This window comes from Homarus americanus, unplaced genomic scaffold (assembly GCF_018991925.1).
Source record: "Homarus americanus isolate GMGI-L3 unplaced genomic scaffold, GMGI_Hamer_2.0 scaffold34921, whole genome shotgun sequence".
Lineage (NCBI taxonomy): Eukaryota > Metazoa > Arthropoda > Malacostraca > Decapoda > Nephropidae > Homarus > Homarus americanus.
The window spans coordinates 15,461,819-15,489,688 of record NW_024741901.1 but is presented as its reverse complement, the minus strand read 5'-3'; the positions used below and the strand labels follow the sequence as shown (position 1 = coordinate 15,489,688).

General features: G+C 38.5%; 1 protein-coding gene across 2 annotated transcripts in view; it reads right to left on the bottom strand.

Annotated features, from left to right (window-relative positions):
* Window positions 1–27,870, bottom strand: part of LOC121876072 (probable cytochrome P450 301a1, mitochondrial) — a 149,294-nt gene that overhangs the window by 28,593 nt on the left and 92,831 nt on the right. The window lies entirely within an intron of this gene.

Below are 27,870 nucleotides of genomic sequence, written 5' to 3'. Positions count from 1 at the left end.
TTAATACAAAATGTTAAAATTTATTTTTTTCACCCACTCTTCTCTTGAAGGGAGGATTGGTGGGGGTTGGGGGGGAGGGTTGGGACTGACCGCGCGGTTGGAAGAGGGGGGAGGCAAGGTGGGGTACTTTTATTGACAGATAGTGTCTGAAGAATTTTTTTTTTTTTATTTACTGAAGATATTTGTTTTAGCTCATAAAATTCATACAAATTACCCGGCCAGAATATAATTTACATTGCTGGAATTCTTATAATTTGGTGATCATTTTGAATATAAACATCATATATTTTGCATTAGACATACAAATTTTAGATAAAATGTTTTCTCTAGAGAGGGAAGAGCCAGCAGTGTAGTGTGAGAAGAGGGGGAGGGAGTTGAGTCCATTATTTGAATGGACATTAACTTGGCGACTGTATTTCTCTATTTCTCTTAAGTATTAATTGTGTGCATGTACCATCATAAAATTAAGATGTTATTTTTACTACAACATAGTTATGTGTCTTCAAAAAGTGGAGTTTGGGGGTCGGGCTGGTTTCTATTGGAATTAATCCCATATGTTCTGTTGTTCACTTAACGCGGATTTCACTTAACACGGGACCCTCTGGGTTCTATTGACCGCGTTAAGTGGGGTACAACTGTGTATATATATATATATATATATATATATATATATATATATATATATATATATATATATATATATATATATATATATATATATATATATATATATATATATATACACATATATATATATATATATATATGGATTTACGCGGTTTTCGTTTACGCGCTTGGTCATTTACGCGGTGCCTTGCCAGAATTGAGATGCTTGATTTACGTGGTGAATTTGGTCATTTACGCGGACAGTAGCTGGCGGTCCTGCCGCGCCACGCCATTTTTGGATTCAAACCTCCCGCCATCTCCCACCATCCCACCATGTTTGGGTAAGCGGCGCAAGTAGGTTGCGCAGTGTATGTCTCTGTTGCGTTATCGGTGACGTCATTTGACGTATGGGAATGTGATTGGGCCACGCATCCTTACCTTCCTCCGCCGCTAGCTGTGATTGGTTTAATGTGATATGACGTGCCCTGCAGCGGGAGGGAAGAAGGCGCTTGACCTACCCGCGTTAGTTACTCTCCTCCCAGTCACCCCGTGTAAACTGTGTTCTATTGTTCCAATAATCTCATAAGCATGGCTTCCATTGGACCCCCACCACCACAGAAAAACCTTGCATTACTTGGACCCAGCTGCCCCAAGCCAAAGAAGATACGACGTGCCCTAAGTTACGAAGTGAAGTACAAGATAATACAAGAGTTAGAAATAGGAACGAGACAGGTTGATCTCGCGCTCCAGCATGGTGTTAACGAATCTACGATCCGGACGATGAAGAAGGATGCAGCCAAGATAAAAGAACACATGAACATCACAAAGTCTGTAGGTGCTTCAATGGTGAAGTAATGCCAGAACAAGATACTTCTCAAGACGGAGAATTTACTTGTGAGCTACTTGATTCGTCAGGCAAGATGGAACATGGCGGTGGACACGCGGTCGGTTCAAGAGTACGCAAGTGAACTGTACGTAGCAGTGGCACATAAGATGGGAATTGCAGAGCCCAAACCCTTCAATGCTTCCTCTGGGTGGCTACAAGGGTTTAAGAAGACGAACAAGATCACCAACATTAACATTGGTGGTGAAGGAGCGAGTGCTGACCGTGTTGCGGCTAGTGATTTTCTTCCGTTCTTACGTGACTTTATGGAGGAAGGACAGTACACCGACGACTAGGTGTTCAACATGGATGAATCCGGTCTATTTTGGAAAAAGCTACCTTCCAGGACCTTCGTTGTCAAGTCTGCCAGCAAGTGTCGGGGCCGGAAGTTGCAGAAGGAGCGCATCACCGTTTTGTTTACCACCAATGCTTCCGTTACCTGTAAACTCAAGTTATCGGTGATCCACACAGCCCGCAAGCCGCACGCCTACAAGAACATGGACATGACCAAGCTAAATGTCCACTGGCTAACCGCACGTAAGGCGTGGATGTTCTCTGCTCTGTCCCTCTCCTGGTTTGACGACTGTTTCGTTCCCGACGTCAAGAAATTCTGCGAGCAACAAAATGTTCCATTCAACATTTTGTTGCTCCTTGACAATGCACCAGGACACTCACCCTTACTGTTGGATCGTCACCCCAACGTAAAAGTGGTCCCCCTTCCTCCCAACACTACGTTATTAATCCAGCCCATGGACCAGGAGTTGATATGCAACATTAAGGCTGCATTCTCTAAGTTTAAGCTCCTGAACGACTGTCCCAACACCAAGGATGAGTTGCGTAACCTGGGTGACACTGATAGCGAAAGCGACGTGGACGAGGAACAAGAGTTGGCGGATCAACAAGTTCATTTCAAACAGTTTTGTAAGAAATTTAACGTCAAGAAAGCTGTTGATTTCTTGGTGCAGGCATGGGATTAGCTGTCTGTACCACCGATTCATCACGCATGTGTTGCAAGGTATCCCAGGTGGGAGGCAGAGTCAACCTGTAACTGGTGAGGTTCAGTCTGTTGCAGTGGCAGTGGACCTTGCAAGAGAAGCTGCGCAGAGGGTTACCGCTGCAGGCTTCTCCAAGACCACCAACGACGATATTATGGAGGTGATAAGGGATCCTGAGGTGAATGCCGATGAGATGTTAGAAGACGATGACGTCAGTGAAGAGGCAGGTGGTACATCACCCCGAGAAGAACACAAGTTAATGCATGGTAATGCTAAGGATGCCATCGAGTGTGTAGAGAAACTGAAGCTCATCCTTTCCAACGACCCTGACGATAACCGCTATGAAATCTTCAATAACCAGCTGTTGCAGAGTATGGAGCCGTACGTCGAGGTGTATCACGACAACATCAACACTAGCCGTCAGCATAACATCACAGACTTCTTTGCCCGTAACCCACCACAGCCAGCCCAAGCCAGTGATAGTGACAGTGAAGCTATGGACTTTGAGGGATTTGTCAGAGAGGCCCTGACAACTGTGGTGGATAGTGATAGTGATTCACCTGAGGGCCAGTAATCTGCCCTCTGCCTCGGAACGAGCCGCCATTCCAGTACGCTAACCTTGATTTTTTCTAACCTAACCTAACCTAACATAAGTGTTAAACCTTGATTTTTTCTAACCTAACCTTACGTAAGTGTTAAACCTTGATTTTTTCTAACCTAACATCACCTGACGTAAGTGTTAAACCTTGATTTTTCTTTTACCTGGTACAGTATATTATTCTCTTATTGATATTTCTCTTCTATATTATGTGTGTGTGCATACCATCATAAAGTTAGATACTACTTTTACTAGAACATAGGTATTGTGTCTGAAAAAGTGTAGTTTGGGGGTCGTCCCAGTCTCTATTTCAATTAATCCCATATGTTCTGTTATTTCATTTACGCGTTTCTCGTTTTACGCGGTACTCCGCGGGTTCAATTGACCGCGTAAATGAAGACCAACTGTACTGTATAAAATTTTCTTTGTCCCAAGTTTACACGTGCTAGTATGAATACCATGATATATGTGGCCATCTCTCTCCCTCTTCTCATGTTCGTTCACAAAACTTTTCGGGCTTCCGTCCTGGGTCTTCTAATTACTCTCAGCATACAGGCCAGAGTTAAATTTTTCTCTTCATAACTTTATTTTATTGATGTCCTCAGTAGCGGGTTCAGCCTTCCTAGGCGAACTTTAGCGAGGCTGCTAACCTTAGTGATCCTTCCGGACGCTGACCTTCCGGTCTTATTAGCAATCTAGGGTTATGTTGGGATGGACCTTGTATCCTCAATATGGGTCATATGAGAACCATTCAGGGTGGAATTCTCAACCCAATACATCTTGCTAGAGTAATAGTGAACAATGTTAGCCAATGGAGCACTATGGTAGCAGCTCAGCACTGTCAACCCTTTCGGGTGACGATGCTCACTCAGGCATTTTCGCTCAAGCTAATTAATTGAAGCGATGATGTCAGTGCACCCTGATCGGCAACAAATAGAGAACTTGATGATCCCTCAAAATATAAATGCTCTAAATGAAGTTAGTTTGATTAAGAAACAAAGTTCATTGAGCTGAGGGATAATTGAGATAAGAGAAGGGAGAGGTGTATGATATAGTGAGTTAGTTGTTTATGATTGTCACACTGGTGATTTATATAACAATAAGAGATATTAATTAAATAACTTACTAAAATATCACAGTTACGAGTCATATTGATTATGTTTGGGAGAAAATGTTATCTCCCTTGTATTATTATAATGATACAATGTGACTCATAGTGTTCCTCCTGGTTTAGATGGGTGATGTGCAACTGGAGGATGGACAGTTGTCTGGACTGCTAGATGATGGAGGAGACCATGGAACTGTCCCTGGGGAACTAGTGTTGAGTGATGAGCTACAAGGACGAGAAAGTTCAGCTCACACACTGCATACAAGGAATTGTCCGTCAGTAGAGGATGTGAATTCAGTAGTAGTAGTTTCACCCAGGACCCAAGGGGACCATACTACATGTAATTATCAAGGATGTAGAGCCACTTGGATTACTAAGTTAGATCCTCATTTGACTTGCATAATTCATAGCAGCTGTGTCTCAGACAACCTGTTTTCACCATTGAAGGGTAAATTTGTAAATGCAAAACACTGGAAAGATCCCAAGTTGGCAGAAAGTTTAGAATTATGGGTGATAGGTAGGAGACTTAATCTCCAATTAGACCAACCTACTTCTGCTAAGAAAAGTAGGTTATTGGATATTCTAGATAATGAGGCAGTAAGAAGATTACAAGAACCTCTACCTAGTCAGTCTGATTTTAGTAGATTCCAAGATCAGGATGAGGAAATTGGCTCTAATCATAGTGTTCAGTTACCAGAGCAGGGAGAACGTGTTGAGACTGACTTCATCCTGTCCCCATTTTGGCAACCACTTCCACCTGGGGCAAAAGTCTTGGTTACTATGATTGGAAACAGGCTGCTGTCGACTGCCAATCAGCTGATGGATAACATTGAGTGTAAGGATGATCCAACAGGTCTTGGGTAACATTGGTAAGATCTAAGTCTTCTTTGTTTTCAACCACATCTGAGTCTGTGGATTCCTTATTTAAGGTATTTTATGAAAATGTGTCTAAACTTCCTGATCTCTCAGCACTTACGAAGAGACAGGAAGGCCAATCAATTGTGGGTCATCATTCATTGTTTCTAGAAGGTGATACTACACTTTCTTGGCCTGATATGTGCCCAAAAATTGTCTCTGAATTAGATGAAGTCTGGGCTAATATATTGAAAGACTTAACATTCATTCCCGCAGATAGGAATGCTCACAGGGTTTAGTTTTTTTAAGTTCCAATTTAATGACAAAAAGAGTTCTTTATATGAACTTTCCCAGTATTTGTCGGCTCCAAAATATGCTGACATAAGTTATAAAATAAATTTGAATCCAGTTGCTTCTGCCTTGCTGCTTGAAGAATTCAAATTTAGGAAGTTGGCAGTGGATATTTGGTCTGCAGTTATGATGTGTCAGTTATTGACTAAGTTTGTGCTGGGCTATGAGGACAGTTCAGAAGTAGACACATGTTTTGCTGCTGCTTTATAAAGGATTCCATATTCCCTGTACAACTAATTTTTGGAAATGTTGTTGAAAGTCCTAAAACTAAAAGCCCAGCTAAGTAAGCAAGCCACTAATAATGCTTCAAGTGGTAGTGCTTATTTATTGCTATGCTCTTCCCCCGCTTTCTCCTGCTTTGTTTGATGAACAAACATTAGTTAAGTATATAGATCAGCTGTTGAGCAAGCTATTAATATTACTGTTTCCAGGAGTCCTCAGACCTTTCGGAAATTTAAAAGAGGAAGGTCTAACAGGGGAACAGGACCAGCTGCTTGGTTCAGTTATCAATCAAGAGTAAACTTTAGAGGAGAAAACAATTCACGACGTAGTAAGAGTGGCCGTTTGTTCAGAAGTGGAAGGAGACCTTATTCCACCACATCAGCGGTCACTCCCTCCCAATGAAGCCAGACAGCTGGGTCGTCTCGGGGGTTGGGAAAACAGGTGGACTTCTTCCATATGGGCTTACAAGACAATCAAAGGGGGCCTCACAGGGCCTTGGTTGAGGCGCCCTCCCCTAGTGTTACCAAAAAGGGGTCAAAAACCAACCTCCTTACTCATAGAATTTGTAATTCAACTGCAAAACAGAGGTGTAATAGAACTGTTGCAGTAATAGAAATGTTTCATGCCTCGCCTATTCCCAGTCCCCAAGAAAGGCAGCGACTAACTGAGGTGGATTTTAGATCTTTCCGTCCTGAACAAGTTCATTACCAAAACAAGTTTCAAGATGTTCACTTACGATCATCTGAGGCATCTACTTCCTCCCAATGCTTGGATCTCAAGAGTGGTTCTCGAAGATGCCTATTATCACGTGCCTGTTACTCCCAGGTACAGAAAGTTTCTAGTATTTGCAGTGGGGGATGTAAGTTATCAATTCACAGTGATACCATTCGGCCTGACAATTGCGCCAAAATTGTTTACAAAACTGGCAAACATCTCCAGAGAGATCTTTGCGAAGGAGGGCATAAGAACTTTTGCTTATCTAGATGATTGGCTGATAGTGGGAAACTCTTTCGAAGATTGTCAAAAGGCGACCCAACGTACACTAGTACTATTTCAAAACCTTGGATTAAAGATAAACCAGGTCAAATCAAATCTCATACCATGTCAGAAATTGGATTGGTTAGGTCTCCATTGGGACACCAATGAGCAGTCAGTCACTCTACCAGAAGCAACAGTAACAGATGTGATAAACCAAGTACAGTAGAAGCCTTTTGTGCAAAGAAAGAAGTTTCTTGGCACGATTGGAAAAAAACTACTGGGCCTGTTGAATTTTGCCACCATAGTAGTTCCTTTGGGCAAGTTAAGGAAGAAGCAACTAACTCATCTGGGGTCGAATTTGCTTCACAGAAACAGAAATTTTGCTTCTTCTCTCCCTATTCAGATAAAGAATCTTGTCATGGTGGAAAAATTGGGACAAACACATAAACATAAAAGAATTAGCAGTAGTCCTATTCTTTTTGTTGGCAAACCCAAATTTCAAAAACATGACGATTTTGTTTGCCATCCACAACTGAACAGCAGTATTTTGTCTCAATTATCAAGGCTCAACCAGATCTTGGCCTCTTCTAAACCTATCGGAAAAAAATTTCAAAGTTTGTGTAACACAAACACTTTACCTCAAAGCAACTCACATACCGGGAGTACAAAACAATTGGGCAGATGCGTTGTTTCGTCTCAGGCCAGTATCGACGGAAACAGAATGGTCACTGAACATATCGAAGTTCAAGAGTCTAGTGAGGAGTTTGGGACTCCACAAATAGATATCTCTTTGCCTCACAAAACAATCACAAGCTGCCAATTTATGCATCTCTGGAACGATCGAATCTTTTAGGAAATGCTCTATACATAGATTGGAACCATTGGAATTAAATCCATCTGTTCTCACCTGTGGAAATGTTACCCAAAGTGGTTCACAAACTCAGATCCTTCGAAAGGACAGTCCTCTTAATTGCACCATATTGGATCCTACAACCATGGTGTGTCGATCTGTTGGACTGGTGCCCGCATCCACTACAATTGCAACAGGGTTATCTAGAACAGGTACTGCACCCTCAGTTCGAATATATTCTTGGCACTTCACGCTTGGAGTTTCTCGAAAGATGTTTAAATAGATTGTTGGGTAATTCCAATATCGTTAACCAATTGATAGCAGGTCATAGGCCCCAAACTTCTATGCAATATGAGAAAGCTTGGAAACTTTTTCAACAATTTATCAGGTTAACGACTCCAATCACATTGTCGTAAACAGTGGTGTTAGAATTTTTTGATTTTTTGTTCAGAGTTAAAGGCCTTCAAGGATTGACAATTGCATCTTATAAATCAGCATTGGTTGACCCTCAGGCAACCTATTACCTTGAACCCAAGAATTTATCAAATGCTCAGATCATCCTTTTTCATTCAGAGACCCCCTCGGCCTAAGAGAATCCCACCTTGGTCTTTAGATAAAGTTACTAAATTTCTTATGGGGCCTAATTACAATATAATTCTGAACCGTAATAGATTGCTCCAAAAGGCAGCCTTCCTTCTAGCAGTTGCAAGAGGTATGAGAATTAGTGAGCTGATTTCATTTTTCAATAATCCATCATTATTGGTATTTTCTGAGGAAGATGTCACCCTTTCTCCAACGGAGATTCTAAGAAAAATGAAAGGGAGGATTTTAGAGCTTAACCTATCAGGATAAAATGGCTGATGCATGAGACAAGGATTCCTCATATATTGTGCCCAGTTAGGAATCTTCAAGAATTGTTAACCAGACTCCCTAGTCGAAGCCCCTATGTATTCTCATCACAGGATGGTAAGAAATTGTTTCCTTGTCAAATGACAAAATATTTATCTCAGTTAGTGAGTAAAGCAGACCCTGGCAAGAAATTTTTGGCACATGACACCATGAAATATGCAGGGTCTGTGGCCTTTCTGCGGCATATGAGCTTCAGTCAGATCAAAGAAGTGGGCTTTTGGAAATCTTCAAAAACCTTTCAAAACAGCTATCTTCATCTATCTCTGGAAGATGCTTCACATGTGGTGGTGCTGGGGTCCCCTCCCCCACCTAGTTACTCTGCACAACCAGGACCTTCTTCTTCCTCATCAGAGTAAAGTGAGTATCATAATTTGGATATGTAAATTAACATATTACCCTCCAGTAAATGATCCTAATATTGAAAATATTAAAAAAAAAAAAAAAAAAGTTTATAATTACTGTATAATCTGACCCTAAGCTAGCGGAGCCTTATGCACAATGTCACCTCCCTCTCCACCTGCTCGGGTAATCAAAGCTAGGTGTCGCATTCTGGTTTGAACAAAAAGCAGTTTTTTTTTTCTTCTAAAAACCAGTTTTTGTGATATAGTCCAGAATGCGACATCGACATCCCACCCATCTCCACCCCTCGAGAGTTGACATTCGTTTACAGCTCGCTCTAGGGCAAGAGATGATGGTAGCAATACATGCGATGGAGGGTGCGGAAGGGGGTTTTGAGAATTGCAATTAAATAACAGGTAGCGACGTGTCTTCCTAATATTACGTATTAAGTAATTATTAGATGTTTTAATTGCCTGTATGTTGGCCTGGCGAGTTATTGCTAGGCATTAACATACCTAGGTATAAAGCTAGGCATCGCATTCTGGACTACAGTTGTACCCCACTTAACGCGGTCAATAGAACCCAGAGGGTCCCGCGTTAAGTGAAATCCGCGTTAAGTGAACAACAGAACATATGGGATTAATTCCAATAGAAACCAGCCCGACCCCCAAACTCCACTTTTTGAAGACACATAACTATGTTGTAGTAAAAATAACATCTTAATTTTATGATGGTACATGCACACAATTAATACTTAAGAGAAATAGAGAAATACAGTCGCCAAGTTAATGTCCATTCAAATAATGGACTCAACTCCCTCCCCCTCTTCTCACACTACACTGCTGGCTCTTCCCTCTCTGAGAAATTTTGGGGGAAAACCACTAAATTTTAATAAATAATACCTCAAACTAAAGTTAGGATAATACAATTGACATTGCTGGATTCCTTGTAAGACCAGGAATATTTTGAATATAAATGTCATATATTTGACACAAAAGATTCCTTATTAACTAGAGAAAATTTTTATCTAAAATTTGTATGTTTAATGCAAAATATATGATGTTTATATTCAAAATGATCACCAAATTATAAGAATTCCAGCAATGTAAATTATATTCTAACCGGGCAATTTGTATGAATTTTATGAGCTAAAACAGGCAGTCAGGCAGGGTGGGGGGTGGGGCAAATCTAAAAATAGCGTCTCGAGCCAGACACTCACCGCGTATATGTGGAAAAAATCCGTGTTAAGTTAAAGTTCAGCTCTGGCGAGGCACCGCGTACATGATAAAACGCGTTAAGTGAAACCGCGTTAGGCGGGGTAATACTGTATATATATATATATTTATATATATATATATATATTATATATATATATATATATATATATATATATATATATATATATATATATATATATATATATATATATATATATATATATATATATATATATATATATATATATATATATATATATATATATATATATATATATATATATATATATACATTATTGTACCTCAATTTCTAACGTCAATTGAACTCAGAGGGTCCTGCCAAGTAAGTAAAACTACAAGTAAGTGAACAACAGAACATATGGGGATTAATTCCAATAGAAACTGCCCTAATTCTCAAACTCCACTTTTTGAAGGCACATACCTATGTTGTAAGCTAGGCATCGCATTCTGACTAGTTGTACCCTTAGCAGGTCAATAGAACCCAGAGGGTCGCTGCTAAGTGAAATCACGTAAGTGAACAACAGAACATATGGGATTAATTCCAATAGAAACCAGCCCGACCCCAAACTCCACTTTTTGAAGACACATAACTATGTTGTTGTAAAATAACATCTTAATTTTATGATGGTACATGCACAATTAATACTTAAGAGAAATAGAGAAATACAGTCGCCAAGTTAATGTCCATTCAAATAATGGACTCAACTCCTCCTCCCTCTTCTCCTACACTGCTGGCTCTTCCTCTCTGAGAAATTTTGGGGAAAACCACTAAATTTTAATAAATAATACCTCAAACTAAAGTTAGGATAACTAATTGACATTGCTGGATTCCTTGTAAGACCAGGAATATTTTGAATATAAATGTCATATATTTTGGACAAAAGATAACATATTTACTAGAAAAACATTTTATCTAAAATTTGTATGTCTAATGCAAAATATATGATGTTTATATAAAATTCAGCAATGTAAATTATATTCTGACCGGGCAATTTGTATGAATTTTATGAGCTAAAACAGGCAGTCAGGCAGGGTGGGGGGTGGGGCAAATCTAAAAATAGCGTCTCGAGCCAGACACTCACAGCGATATATTGGAAAAAAATCGTGTTAAGTTAAAGTTCAGCTCTGGCGAGGCACCGTATATGATAAAAGCATTAAGTGAAACATACTGTATATATATATATATATATATATATATATATATATATATATATATATATATATATATATATATATATATATATATATATATATATATATATATATATATATATATATATATATATATATATATATATATATATATATATATATATATATATATATATATATATATATATATATATATATATATATATATATATATATATATATATATATATATATATATATATATATATATATATATATATATATATATATATATATATATATATAACTTTTCGTCGGAATTACTGGACTTGGGGTTTATTAAAGATTATAAGATGGTAATGGCAATAAGAGCGCTTTGAAAAATCGAACCAACACAATAACACTTAAATCTACTAAACAAAATGAATTGTCCGTGACCCATGGAAGGATAGCGTCTGTGACTGGGATGAATGAGACACACTGTAAAATTTAACACTTATATTCCTCCAACACTACAAACACAATCAAATAATGGTACACCAATATGCGCACCTCTTAACTTGAACTTAAACACTACTCTGGGGAATAAAAGTTATACATGATATAGAAATTATTAAACTCAGGCAACAATATATTTGAAGTATTAAGAAATGTTGCTTGCACACATAGAAACAGAGCCTTAGGGCTTTCACAAAAATAATATCAGTCACTGAGGAAATGGTAATAAAAAATAAGAAATTAAATACTCTACAATGAATAGGCCTTAGGGCTTTCCAACAACATAATATCAGTCACTGAGAAATGGTAATAAAAAATAAAGAATAAATACTCTACAATGAATAGGCCTTAAGGGCACTCAACAAATTATATCACCCCAACAGATGCACACTTCTAACTAACAACCACTACTCTGGGGAACAAGGTTATACCTGAGATCAGAATTATGAAGAAAAATTAGATGCATTAAAAAGAATCAAATCACAGTATCACTCTGGTTCCACTTAATGACACAAACATTCAAAAAACAATACTATCAAAATTATTTAAGAAATATTAAACTACACACGTCAAGATAATATCAGTAACTGAGAAATGGTAATGTACCCCAAATATATTCACTACTAATAATATGTTGCTGGGTCCAGTACTAAGTGAACCATCTACCCAACTCAACATACACCCGTAATAAGGAGATAAAATGTTCCTCTAGGTATCTCCTAGGTCTAGACTCATGGTCTCAGTGGGTGACCATTAATTTACTCAGATAGCCTCAGTGTACTCCCAGTCGTCCATAAGCAGAAGTGGCCAATCAGACCTTGTACAGTTGAAGCTTTGCTTCCGTTAAGAAGGTTTCACTAAGCTGCGAGACATGTGGTGTTGTTGTGGCGAGGTGAAGGCTGCTGACCCAGCGATCGTCGTGCGTCAGCTGGGCATCCAGCGGCTAGATTCCCTCAAGAGATCCTTTGATCGCGCTAAACAGTGACAGGCCTACGCTGATGGGTCCAATGGCGACAATCGCCACCTCGATCATCAACGGCAGTCTCAAGCGGCAGTCAATCTCTACGATCAAACTCCGGTCAACTCCGGTCAAGTGGGTTCTGGCGGAAACCCTGAAATGAACTAGCTGTTAGCTCTAGTTTACTTTGCCACTGCCCTATCTACCCTGTCTGAGATCAAATAGAGACTTACTTGTTATACTGCAATAAGCGCCACAGGTGACTAGGCAATAATGACTATTTCTGTAACGGACGTGCAGGGGCGTCTTGTTTGTCTGAATGCTCCCACTGAGGACCAGCCAGCGTCGCGTCTCCTCTCAAGCGTTAACAGAGCCCTACGTGACATATTTTCCGCCTAACTAATAACTCCTTAGGACACCGTAACATTATTCAGACTGATAAACGATCTATAATAATTTCAAATTCCAATAATAGTCCCTTAACTTCACAGATAAGCATCATTATTAATTCGGCAAATTACATTTAATATCATATAGGCCTAGTTCCACAAACTCTCTCTATATTGCAGGGCGCTCTCTTCCCTCGGCGACCTTGAGCGCTCCAGTATACGCCAATGGCCGGGGCATTGAAATTACTCTGAAATTTCTGAATATTACAATCGCTCCCTAAAAAAGACAGCACTGTCCTCATGTGCTGTAAAAACATACTATCGACCCCCCTAAAAATTGTTTTAAACTGCATCTTACCCTTTAACGTGCTAAATGCAGCATTTGTCTTCTCTTCTCTCCTTTTCTCTCCCGCTAATATATATATATATATATATATATATATATATATATATATATATATATATATATATATATATATATATATATATATATATATATATATATATATATATATATATATATATATATATATATATATATAACACACACACACACACACACACAGTATTACCCCTTCTTAACGATTTCCTTACTTTTTATCATACTTCTCTGTATTGCCTCGCCAAACTGAACTTTCACTTAACCACAGTTTTTTTCACATATCTGCGGTGAGTGTCGGCTCGAGCCTTATTTTAGATTTGCCCCACCAGCCACCTGCCTGACTACCTGTTTTAGCTCATAAAATTCATACAAATTACCCGCCAGAATATAATTTACGTTCTGGAATTCTTATAATTTGGTGATCATTTTGAATATAAACATCATATATTTTGCATTAGACATACAAATTTTTAGATAAATGTTTCTCTAGTAAATATGTTATCTTTTGTGCAAAATATATGACATTTATATTCAAAATATTCCTAGTCTTACAAGGAATCCAGCAATGTCAATTATATTATCTAACTTTGTTTGAAGTATTATTTATTAAAAATTTAGTGGTTTTCCCACATCTCCTTGGGGACGGTTGGTGAAATAGGGGGTGGGGGGGAAGGGACCGACCGACCATCTATCTTAGTGAAAAAATATATTTTTTTATTAACTGAAGATATTTGTTTTAGCTCATAAAAATTCAACAAATTCCGGTCAGAATATAATTTACATTGCTGGAATTCTTATAATTTGATGATCATTTTGAATATAAACATCATATATTTTGCATTAGACATATAAATTTTAGATAAATGTTTTCTCTAGTAAATATGTTATCTGTGCAAAATGTATGACATTATATTCATAATATTCCCTGGTCTTCCAAGGAATCCAGAAATGTCAATTATATTATCTAACAATCTGAGGTATTATTTAATACAAAATGTTAAATTATTTTTTCACCCACTCTTCTCTTGAAGGGAGTGGTGGGGGGAGGAGGTTGAGACTGACGGCGCAGTTGGAAGAGGAGGGCAAGGTGGGAATACTTTGATTGACAGATAGTCTCCTGAAGAATATTTTTTTATTAACTGAAGATATTTGTTTAGCTCATAAACTTCATACAAATTACCCGGCAGAATATAATTTACATTGCTGGAATTCTTATGATTTGGTGATCATTTTGAATACAAACATCATATATTTTGCATTAGACATACAAATTTTAGATAAAATGTTTTCTCTAGTAAATATGTTATCTTTTGTGCAAAATATATGACATTTATATTCAAAATATTCCTGATCTTACAAGGAATCCAGCAATGTCCATTCAATATCTAACTTTAGTTTGAGGTATTATTTATTAAAATTTAGTGGTTTCCCAAAATTTCTCAGAGAGAGCCAGCAGTGTAGTGTGAGAAGGGGAGGAGTTGAGTCCATTATTTGAATGGACATTAACTTGGCGACTGTATTTCTCTATTTCTCTTAAGTATTAATTGTGTGCATGTACCATCATAAAATTAAGATGTTATTTTACTACAACATAGTTATGTGTCTTCAAAAAGTGGAGTTTGGGGGCAGACTGGTTTCTATTGGAATTAATCCCATATGTTCTGTTGTTCACTTAGCAGTTTTCATAACAGGACCCTCTGGGTTCTATTGACCGCGTTAAGTGAGATTCTTAATATTTATATATATATATATATATATATATATATATATATATATATATATATATATATATATATATATATATATATATATATATATATATATATATATATATATATATATATATATATATATATATATATATATATATATATATATATACACACACACACACACACACACAGTAAACCTAAGCTACTTAGTTTTCCTTATCTTGATTTCCATTTACGATACCCTGCGAACCACGGAATGCTCACTTTACACAGAGTGTGTACCCTTTACGGAGAGCGGGCTGGCCGGTCCCACTGCCGCGCCATTTTGGACTCTAACCTCCGCCCTTACCCGCCATCCCGTCATGTTGGGTAGGCGGCCTTGATAAATTGCGCAGTGTATGTCTGTTGGCGGTCCACTCTCACACAAGGGGCTTATTTTTGGGATTTAACCTCCTACTTACCCGCCATCCCGTCATGTTAAGAAGCAGGTTATGAGTGTATGTCTTTGTTGGTGTTATCGGTGACGCTGTTACGACTACCGGACGAGTGGGCCAAGCATCCTTACTTCCCCCTCCCTGCTAGCTGCTGTGATTGGCTTCTAATGTACTATGATGTGTTCTGGAGCTCTAAGCCCTTGACCTGGCCAGGTTACATATCTCCCGGCTACACCGTGTATATCGGTATCCAAGGTTCCTTAAGAATGGCTTCCACCGGACCACCACCACAAAGAAACCTTGCATTACCTGGACCCAGCCACCCTAAGCCAAAGAAGATACGACGTTCCTAAAGCTACGAAATTAAGTACAAGATCATACAAGAGTTGGAGAAAGGAACAAGACAGGTTAATCTCGCGCGCCAGCATGGTGTTAACAAATCAACTGTGAGGACAATTAAGAAGGATGCAGCCATGATAAAGGAGCACATGAACATCACAAAGTCTACAGGTGCTTCTATGATCAAGTACTGCCACAACACGGTGCTTCTCAAGATGGAAAAATTACTTGTGAGCTACTTGGTTCGTCAGGCGCGACGGAACATGGCGGTGGACACGCGCTCAGTTAAGGAGTACGCACGTGAACTGTATGCTGCAGTGTCACGTAAGATGGGAACTGCAGAGCCCAAACCCTTTAATGCTTCCTCTGGGTGGTTGCAGAGGTTTAAGAAGAGGAACAAGATCACCAATATTAACATTGGTGGTGAAGAAGCTAGTGCTGACCGTGTTGCGGCTAGGGAAATTCCTCCGTTTTTAAGTGAGATTATGGAGGAAGGACAATACACCGACGACCAGGTGTTTATCATGGACGAATCTGGTATTTTTTGGAAAAAGCTACCTTCCAAGACCTTCGTGTCGGGGCCGGAAGTTGCAGAAGGAGTGCATCACCGTCCTGTTTACCACCAATGCCTCCGGTACCTGTAAGCTCAAGTTATCTGTGATCCACACAGCACGCAAGCTGCACACCTATAAGAGCATGGACATGACCAAGCTAAATGTCCACTGGCTGACCGCACGTAAGGCGTGGATGTTCTCTACTCTGTCCCTCTCCTGGTTTGATGACTGTTTCGTTCCTGACATTAAGAAATTCTGTGAGCAACACAATGTTCCATTCAAGATTTTGTTGCTGTTTGACAACGCACCAGGACTTCTCGCCCCTACTGTTAGATCGTCACCCCAACGTAAAAGTGGTCTTCCTTCCTCCCAACACTAAGTCTATAATACAGCCCATGGACCAAGAATTGATTTGTAATGTGAAAGCTGCATTCTCTGCCAAGAAATTTAAGCTCCTGAACGACTACACCAACACCAAGGAAGAGTTGCGTAACCTGATTGACACCGATAGGAAGAGCGAAGAGGACGAGGAACAACAGTTGGCAGAGCAAGAAGTACTTGTGAAACAATTTTGGAGAACATTCAATGTCAAGAAAGCTGTGGACTTCTTGGTGGAGGCATGGGATCAGCTGTCTGTAGCAACTGTTCGTCACGCATGGAGACGTGTGTTGCAAGGTATTCCGGGTGGGAGGCAGAGTAAATCTGTGACTGGTGAGGTTCAGACTGTTGCAGTAGCAGTGGACCTCGCCAGAGAAGCTGCGCAGAGTGTTACAGCTGCAGGCTTCTCCGAGACCACCAACGACGACATCCTGGAGGTGATAAGGGATCCTGATGTGACTACCGACGAGATGCTAGATGATGATGACGTCAGTGAAGAGGCAGGTGGTACGTCATCCCAAGAAGAACGCAAGTTATCCCATAGTAATGTAAGGGATGCCATCGAGTGTATTGAGAAAGTCAAGCTCCTCCTTTCCGACGACCCTGACGATAACCGGTACGAAATCTTCACTACCCAGCTGTTGCAGACTAAGGAGCCCTACATCAAGGTGTATCACGACAACATAAACACCAGCTGTCAGCAAAGCATAACCAAGTTCTTTGCCCGCAACCCACCACAGCCAGCCCAAGCCAGTGATAGTGACAGAGACAGTGATGATGACTTTGAGGGATTTGTCAGGGAGGCACTAGTAAGTGTGGTTGACAGTAATGAAGACTCACCTGAGGGCCAGTAGCCTGCCCTCTGCCTCGGAACCAGCCTCCATTCCCGTACGCCGACCCATCTCTTCTACTAACGTAAGTGTTAACCCTAACCTTGTTTTTTCAAACCTAACCTACAGTATATTATTCTCTTATTGACTGTTCCCTTCTATATTATGTGTGTGTGAATACCATCATAAAGTTAAGATGTTATTTTTACTAAAACGTACGTATTGTCGGGAAAAAGTGGAGTTTGGGGGGTCGGCCCGGTCTCTATTTCAATTAATCCCATATGTTATGTTGTTCACTTTACGCGTTTCTCACTTTACGCGGGCCGCCGTGGGTTCAATTAACCACGTAAAGTGAGGGTTCACTGTGTATATATACACCTGGGCCCGACTTACACTCATTGGACTTACGACCGTGGGACTACGACCGCCTCAGATATAGATAAAAAAAAAAAAAATTTAAATACGATTTCTATCCGAAACGTTTCCAGTTAATGTAGTCTCCATGTAAATTAGAAATTATGGGGCCCCATGTGCATTCAGCTGACTACATTAAAGGTTAAGTGCTCAGTCACACTGTATCCATTCCTTATTATTTATTACTTTCACTGTACTGTATCCATTCATCATTATTCATTACTTTTACTGTACTATGTATTTCATTGTAGATTTTTATTAAAAATAATTTTTTTTTTTCTATCTATATCGGACTTGACCATATCTTCGGACTTACGACCTGGATTTGGGTCCCTAACCATCCAAATTAGGAGTCTGGAATTGATATATATATATATATATATATATATATATATATATATATATATATATATATATATATATATATATATATATATATATATATATATTAGTCACTAACGATCTACCGTCTTCATAATAGAAGACGAGCTGTGGTCGCTATGCTGACCAGACTGTATAAGAAATTGTCGCAAACACAATATCTGAGAGACATAAATAAAATAAAAGTTACTCGATTTCCTCACCGTGGTAAGATGTACAAATACCGTATATAAAATCCTCGTGGCACTTAGTATTTGAGCTATTGCAACACAAATTAGTGGAGCCTTCTTTGTGCATATTTACAGCTGATTTGCCAGGCAAGATGATGACGGTAGCAATGCGAGTGATGGAGGGTGCGGGAGGGGGTTTTGAGAATTGCAATTAAATGCCAGGTAGCGACGTGTCCTCCTAATATTATGTATTAAGTAATTATTAGATGTTTTAATTGTCTGTATGTTGGCCTGGCGAGTTATTGCTAGGCATTAACACACCTAGGTATAAAGCTAGACGTCGCATTCTGTATTTAACAAAAATATATATGTATTTGTTCAATGATTTTTTGGCAAAAACCTCTGAGGCTGAGCGTAAGTTTTCATGCATGTATGTGTCTCAGGCTTCGAGGCTGAGAGGGTTCAGGTTCTTAAGATCTATTGATTTAATAAGCTACAGTTTGGGGATCTGTAGATACACCCGACAATTAATAAGTCTCTTCCCTTTAATTTAATTTTACACCACTTGGATTCTGCAGTCATCCTTGCCCTGTACCCTCACCTGGCTGATTCTAAGGTCTTGCCAAGCATAGATAACAACACCCCTCTTGCAAGTTGTTTGAGAAAGGTTCCTAAATGAGTCATATCCATCAATACTGAACTCGCATTCCTGTGCTACAGTTCTACAACACCTACTATATCGGGTTGATGTATCTTCTTCAGTAGTGTTTCAAACTTCTCTCTCTTATCAAGGAATGCGTCAGCATTAGTGTGCATGATTTTCAAGTCGGAATTTGTTCTCAGTAACGTCTTCTCTGCTTCAAGCCCTGTAGTTTTTTGAGCTGTTCCCTTTGTATTACAATGCTATCTGGGTGAATGAATATAGTACTGTATTCTGAAATGCATCGCTCCTTGCTAAGTATTTTGCCAGCCGAATAGCTTCCCATTTCTTCTTCTCACTCACTAGTGTGATCCAGAGGGGGCAAGGCTTGCCCTGCTTTGTCCCAGCCTCCTCACATCCTGAGGGGGGGGGGTTGACATATTCAGAGCCACTGCACAAATATTCTCAAACTTCAATTTATCGTGTGTTTTCCTACTCTTAACTTCCCCCAACTGTTTCAGCTATAAGTAGGTTTATATATCTTATGGTAACACATATGCATTCTTTCATAATTTTAAATATACAGGTATACACAACATCAATATGAGATTTTGTGAGGTTTCTGAAACGGAGTACGCATAGAGAAAATGTAGGTCTCAGTGGGGGACTAAAAAAATTGCCGAGTGTAAACATCCCATACTTGACCCCTCGAGACAAAATTTTTTGTGCACCGCATTCAATTATCATTATTATCATTATTATTATTATTATTATTATCTATTATTGCTAGTTTTAATTTTATTATTACTGTATTATCATTATTAACATTATTTTTTATTACAGTGGTCCCTCGGTTAACGAACACAATTCGTTCCACAGAGTCGTTCGTTAACCGAATCCATTGTTTCAATGGGATATTGGGTAATTGGTTCCAACTCACAGAAAAGTACATACAAAGTAAAAAAAAAATGCAGTAAAGTACACTTACTTTGAGGTGTGTATGTAGAAGGTTCCTGGTTGATGATGATAATGGGAATTCAAAGTGGGGGTGGAGGAGAAGGGAGAAGGGAGAAGAGAAGGAAGTGGGGATGGAGGAGAAATCACCTTTCAGGGGACCCATGCTTGATGCAGTAAGTTTACCAATAAAATTTTAAGTTCACTAGGTGTAATTCAAGATTATTTTATTTAAATCAACACTGCACTGTGCTATATATTATCAATATGTTAACTAAATTTCAGAATGACCAATAATTTTAATGTAAAAATGCAAAAATATTCAAGACATCAACAAAATTGATGTTCACTCCACTGTCAACAAAGCCAAACTGACGCCTGGTGGCTGAGTTAAGCAGCTGATGGGCGCACAAAAAACTAGTTCCCTGTACTGCATATATTATCAATATGTTAACTAAATTTTAAAATGACTAATAATTGTAATATAAAAAATGCAAAAATATTAAAGAGCACAACTTTCTTGATATTTCTCCACTGGAAACGAATGTAAACATATAATCTATTCTGATCAGCTGATGCTCACAACAAAACGTGTTTTTCGCATGGATTCTGTTAATCAAAGTTTTGTTCGTTAACCGAATTGAAGATCTTTATGGGAGGTAATTTGTTAACCGAAATTTCGTTAATCAAACTGTTCGTTAACCGAGGGACCACTGTACTGTATTATTACCATTATTTTTATTATCATTATTAAAAAATCTCATACAAGAAATTCAGCCTTCTTGTCTTTGAAACTTGTCTCTCCATTGTTATTCTCACGTGTGACTTTATGCTTATTCAGCTGGCGTGGGTAAAATGTGATTGGTTCATATTCCTTTATGTGACTTTATGCTTATTCAGCTGGCGTGGGTAAAATGTGATTGGTTCATATTCCTTTAGAGTGTTTGTTTCGGGAATGGTGATTGGTTTAGCGAGGAATCAAAACAAATGCGTCACAACCTCCACTAGCGGTAGCTTACTGAACTAAACTTACTTGTGGTCCCTGTATAAACCGAAATCATAGTCAGCATAGCCTCTCAAGATAAGGGGAAAGATACGATCAAAGTTATGGTCATGTTTGTGAATCTGGGTCCTGAAATACAATAACATTTAACTTGAGTACAATATGCCCAAAATTTAAGTGTTTATTTGTGCAAACATATACAGTATTAATAAGATATCAACATAACATTTATGTTCACCAATAAGTTGCAAAAACATCATTATAATTCCCTTTTCTTCTTTTACATTTTCTTTTGAAGCAGAAAACTTACACGTGTATGGCAGTAATCAAAGGATTTAATCATTATGTGTAAGTAAAGATTGGTTTGTTTGTAGATGTCAAGGAATGAATGTAGGTACTAAATTAGATTTTTATACAAAAGCTTTAAGATCTGATCACAGACTCGTGTTGAGTTTGAGCATTTTCAACCAACTGACAGTCCCTAGCATATCTCGGGGACCAGACGGGAAGACAGTACTCCAGATGGGGAAGCACTTCACTCTTGAAGATCGTTACGAGGGACGGACCGTCTAGATATCTGAACGACCTTCTTTTAAGACCTAATAATTTATTTGTCTGATTTACCTTCTTCTCGTAATGGCCCGAGAACTTCAGCTCATTGTCAACATACACACCTAGGTCCTTGGCACATTCAGTCTCAACTGTTAGGACATAATATATGATATGCCGCCTTACATACAGACTTTGTTATTTTAGTTTATGAGGGTATACCTAGTCTTAACTGACTGCATCACTTGTAAGCATTTTGGCACTATGTTGACCCAGGAAACTTGGTGTTGTCAGCCAAAGTTTCTTAATTAATTCTTATAATTTAATTTTTTCTTCATTAATTGACACCTGTTAAGCTCAGGGATTGTGTTACATCAATTCTAATTGAAAATCTGTGTGTGTACCAGTTTGACTTTAAACTTATGAGTATAAATTCATCTGCATAGTTACGAACTACTAGGTCTGTGTAACTTCACTCTGGAGCAATGTAAGGCATAGCAGTTCCGGAACATTCCCTTAACTCTCACACCACTGGTGATCACATTCAAAACTCTCACAAAATGAAAATATAAAAGGAAAGCACTATGTGCACAAACTGACTAAGGTCTAGAAAGTAAATTGTGAATTCACTGCCACATACAGCATGGCTACCATAGAACAGAGATTTTCTTGGAATTTTCCTACAAAATGCGCCTGATTTTCATCCTCGGAAAATCGATCCAATGCCCAGAATGGACAGAATTTTCCTGGAAAATTTCCAGCTCAAAATCAATTCCGGCTATCGGAGAATTCCAAGGGCCAAGAATTCTGCCAAATGGGGAGATCACTGTACAGTATAGTCTGCATTTACGTGGTTTTTGTTTACGCGTTTGGTCATTTACGTGGTGCCTTGCCAGCATGAAGTTTTAATTACGCGGTAAATTTCATCATTTACACGGCGAGCGGCTGGAGAGGGCAGACCGCCACGCCATATTTTACCCACGCGGTCCATTCTTGACCATACTCGGGAAGCGGTGCGGTGAGTGGTGCGCATTAGGCCGCTCTTACGTTATCGCTGACGTCATATGACGTATCGGACTGTGATTGGGCCACGCATCCTTACCACCCACGCATTCCCTCCGCCGCTAGCTCTGATTGGTCTAATGTAACATGACGTGTCCTGCCACCAGAGGGTAGAAGTCGCTGACCTAGCAGGGCCTGTCTCATTGTTCTCAGTCTGCGTATACAGTTCTCTCTTGTACCCGCTATTCCCCTCACAACTCACAATGGCTTCCGCGGGACCCCCACCACCAGAGAAAAACATTGAATTACCTGGACCAAGCCACGATAATGTGAAGGAAATCATCGAGTTGGGGAAGAAAATTAAGCTCATCCTTGACAACGACCCAGACAAGCATCGGTATGAAATGTCTAATAACCATCTGACAAAAGTTATGGAGCCATATATCCAGATCTATCTCGACAACATCAATGCTAGTCGTCAACGTAGTATTGAGGACTTCCTCGCCCGCAACCCACCACAACCACAGCCAGCCCAAGTCAGTGATAAGTGATATTGACAGTGAGGATATGGACTTTGAGGGGTTTGTTTGGGAGGCCCTACAAACCTCTGCGAGTAGTGAAAGTGAAAGTGATTCACCGGAGGGCAACTAATCTGCCCTCTGCCTCGGAACCAGCCGCCATCCATGTGTGCCGACCCAGCTTTTCTGCTAACGTAAGTGTTAAAAAACCTAATATTATTGATATTTCTCTTAATTATTAATTGTGTGTGCATACCATCATAATATTAAGATGTCATTTTTACTACAACGTACGTATTGCGTCGGAAAAAGTGGAGTTTGGGGGTTGGCCCAGTCTCTATTTCAATTAATCCCATATGTTCTGTTATTTCATTTACGCGTTTCTCGTTTTACGCGGGCCTCCACGGGTTCAATTGACCCCAAAAATGCAGACTATACTGTATTGTACTGTACAATAGTTATCTTTGTTTTTATTATTTTTTCTTTTTAATTTTAAGCAAAAAAAAAAGGAGAAAAACGAACTTCATAATAAAGAGGTTTCGTTGCTAGTTATACATGAATGTACAGTATGTACTTTTTGGTGTGTACCAATAAAAATACATGCCTCAACAAATAGCTGATTTATTCAATGGACTTTGTATATGAAGATACAGCACACTGGTACATAGTAGCATTTTGCTGTTGTAGAACTATACTTACGGTGCTATCGTGTTGCGCAAACATGCAACTGGTTTAGATGTTTGCGCACTGTAAATACTGATTTTCACATAACAATAAATACATTCAAAGTCTTAAATAATATACAAAGATTATCCATCACCCACACGGTACTGTAATGTACATTCCCCCAAAAAGTATCATAAGACTTTTTGTCGCTAAAATTTGAAATGCTGGTTGAAATGCTTTGATTTGATCCCCAGTGCATCATGATAAGTTGGTATGCCTGCTCGCTATATCAGCAACAGCTAGAGATGAGGTTAGGACTGGGGAAGGGAGTGGTCCTTGTACGGCATACTAGATACCTCAATACAGGTAAAGTAAGTCCTTGTATAATGTTGGCCCGCTTAACGTTGTTTCGGTACTACGTCGCTAATCTTTAAATACCAAAAATTTTTTTAACTTCCCGACAACTCAGTACAACGTCGTTTTCCATTGTCACAGACTACTTTTTATGGCACATCACCCTCTCTCGTCTGGCCACGCTACGCTCTCTCAGCTCGGTGCAGGGTCTCAGTGACTCACCACCCTTCTCCTCTCCCGCCCTCCTCTGCTTCCGCCCTCCTCTGCTTCCACCCTCCTCCTCCGCTCCCGCCATACTCCTCCCCTCCCGCCATCTGCCTCCTCCACTTCACTACCCACCAAACACTCGCTCTACCACCTCCGCCCATCGGTGAGTACCTATACAAACTTAGTAGTTGTATATGTATGCACTATTTTCTATAGAAATGGCAATGATTTTCTGTATATGTCATGTATTTCATGGGGAAAGGGGAGGCTCAGGAACATAACTCCTGTATTTTATCTATTTCTTATGTGGAAAATTGATCCGCTTAACATTGTTTCGCATAACATCACGTTTTTAGGAACATATCCCCGATGTTAAGCGAGGACTTACTGCATAAAAAAAAATCAAATAAGCTATATTCATGTACAGGTATGTACAGGTTGTACCTCTCTAGTCTGGCATTCTGTGGTCCGGAAACTCCCGTGGTCCGGAACGATTTTAGTTTGTCCAATAGGTAGATAGGCAGCTTTTTTTTTTTTTTTTTTACTTTCTGAATTATTATTATTATTACAGGAGTATTAAATTTTTGCCCCTCAGGCCCCAATGTGGGTCAGTGACCTATGCCCGGGTGGGCTAATCCCCGTAAAAAAAAACAACAACAAAGCCGCGGGAAATTAAGGTTTGTTTACATCCGGCAGTTCGGCTGCTCTCTCTCTCTCTCTCTCTCTGCTTGTCTATACAGAGTATAAAATTTAACCCTTCAATATATATGAGCAGTAGATAAGTGTTGCTTTCATTTTCTTATGTAGAATAATGACGATATGTTTTCACATGTGCGCACTTACATATGCGCAGTCTCAATTTTTTTTTTACCATTAATGGTTAGCGACTTATATTGTTCCATTTATTAACATTAAATAACATTACAGGTACTTCAAACAACCATATTAATTTTTTTACATTAATTTTACTACAGCTACAATCAGGGTCTTATTTTCTTCAGTTTTATATGTAGAACCAATCAGTCACTGGTTTTGTAAGCTTTAACAAAGACAATGCCGGCAGCCGTCTCGTCTCCTCTAATATTCCACGTATTATTAATAAATTTTATTGTTATTTTTGCACACACAAACATTAATTCATTAAAAACAAATTCAGAAACATTAATTAAAATATATATGAACAGTAAATAAGTGTTGCTTTCATATTCTTATGTAAAGTAATGACGATATGTTTTCACGTGTGCGCACTTACATACGCGATCTCTCTTTTTTCTTTACCATTATCGTTAGCTACTTCTATTGTTCCATTTATTAACATTAAATAACATTACTTAAAACAACCATATTAATTTTACTACAGCTACAACCAAGGTCTTATTTTCTTCAGTTTTATATGTAGAACCAGTCAGTCACTGGTTTTGTAATCAACGAAAACAATGCTATGTCATTTCCTCGTGTGTTTTAATATTCTACGTATTATTAATGAATTGTATTGCTCATTTTGCACACATAAACATTAATTCAATAAAAAAGACATTCAGTAATAAACAATAATGAATCTTTTGTACATAAGAGAAATGACGCTGTTTACACGATTATGCACGTCGTCTGCACGTTGGCGGGCCGTTCAAACCCGTCGAAATTCAAGTTTCCGCCGTCAAAATTTTTATTTATTTATTTTTTTGTGTGTTCCAATAAAATACGTTAAGAATTAAAAACTCGCGAAATTTGAGAAGCTACTATACGACATTTAACCCTTCAATATGTCTTCAAAGAGGCCATGACGCAGAAAAGGTGGTGCTAGTGCTTCCAGGCATAAGCACAAGTCACTATCTATCCAGGAAAAGGGTGAATTTCCATGGTCCGGCAATTTCCATGGTCGGGCACCGGTCAGGTCCCGAGGTTGCCGGACTAGAGAGGTACAACCTGTATCATCCAAAAACGTATACAGTGGGGGTCTCATTTAGGCGGGTATATCATTCTGGTACACGTCAGAGCATCGGAAATACGTGCAAGAGATGCCATTTAACATGTGTTAAAATCGCTATATAGTACTGGACTCCCCAGACTTTTACTCTAGAATGACTTTGGGTAACAAACTTAACCTTCCCAAAATGACAAGTAATATCACATAACTGCAACTACATTATTAAATAAATATTTTAGAAAAGGCTAGGAAGTTCATTTTGCAAAACTGTACTCACCAAATAGTGGAGGTGAGGGAAGCTCTGGGAGATGATGGGGGTTGGAGGCAGAGATCACCTTCAGACTTGGCTTGTCATTTAATTTTGATGTCAAGTTACAAATTACAAAGGTGTAAAAGTTTTCTAAATTTAATAATTTATATTATTAATCATAAAACATACACCATAAGAAGCTTATCACATGAGAATATAATAATGAATAAATAAAAACAAACTGGCAAACACGGCATGGTCAGTCCCACCCCTCACCCACTTGTTTATGGAGGGAGGGATGACAGAGTCAGAGAAGAGATTACGTATATACAGTACAGTCCCTTCTGATTCAGCTTGTCGTTTTATTTTGAAGTAAAATTATATATCATATTTTGTTTTATTATTAAATAATGCATTTTATATTCTTTATGATAAAACAGACACCATAATAGGCAGATCATATTAGAATATAATAATGAATATATAAAACAAACTGGCAAATGTGGTAACAGCCAGTCCTATCCGTGCCACATGTGAAGTGTCATCTTTTGCACCTATTAGCTCTCGTTAAGCTTTATATTATTAATAATGAAATTAGACCATGCAAAGCTGATCTTATGAGAATATAATTATGAATAAATAAAAGCAAACTGGAAATGTGGCACGGCTAGTCCCCTCCCTCGACAGCCACTCCTCGACTTACGACGGGGTTAGGGACCCAAATCCAGGTCGTAAGTTGAAAATGCCAAGATAATACATAGAAAATCTTAAATGGTTGTCTCTTTTTCTTCTCAGCACCACAAAACTCTAATTTTTAAGCATGCCAGCCATTTTAAAGGGAATTACAAACGAAAATTTTGTCAGTACACAGCGCAATCACTAACGTCGGGACTCGAAAATATGTAATTTGGAAATTTTTTGGTACGACTGGGGCGGTCGTATGTCCGGGTGGTCGTAAGTCGAGGAGTGTGTGTGTGTATACTGTATATATACTGTATATATATTTACCCCCTGTATATATATATATATATATATATATATATATATATATATATATATATATATATATATATATATATATATATATATATATATATATATATATATATATATATATATATATATATATATATATATATATATATATATATATATATATATATATATATATATATATATATATATATATATATATATATATATATATATATATATACTGTATAAAGTTTGTAATTCAATGTAATACTACTTTCATATTTATAAATATTTGAATAGATGTAATAAACTTACAGGTATGT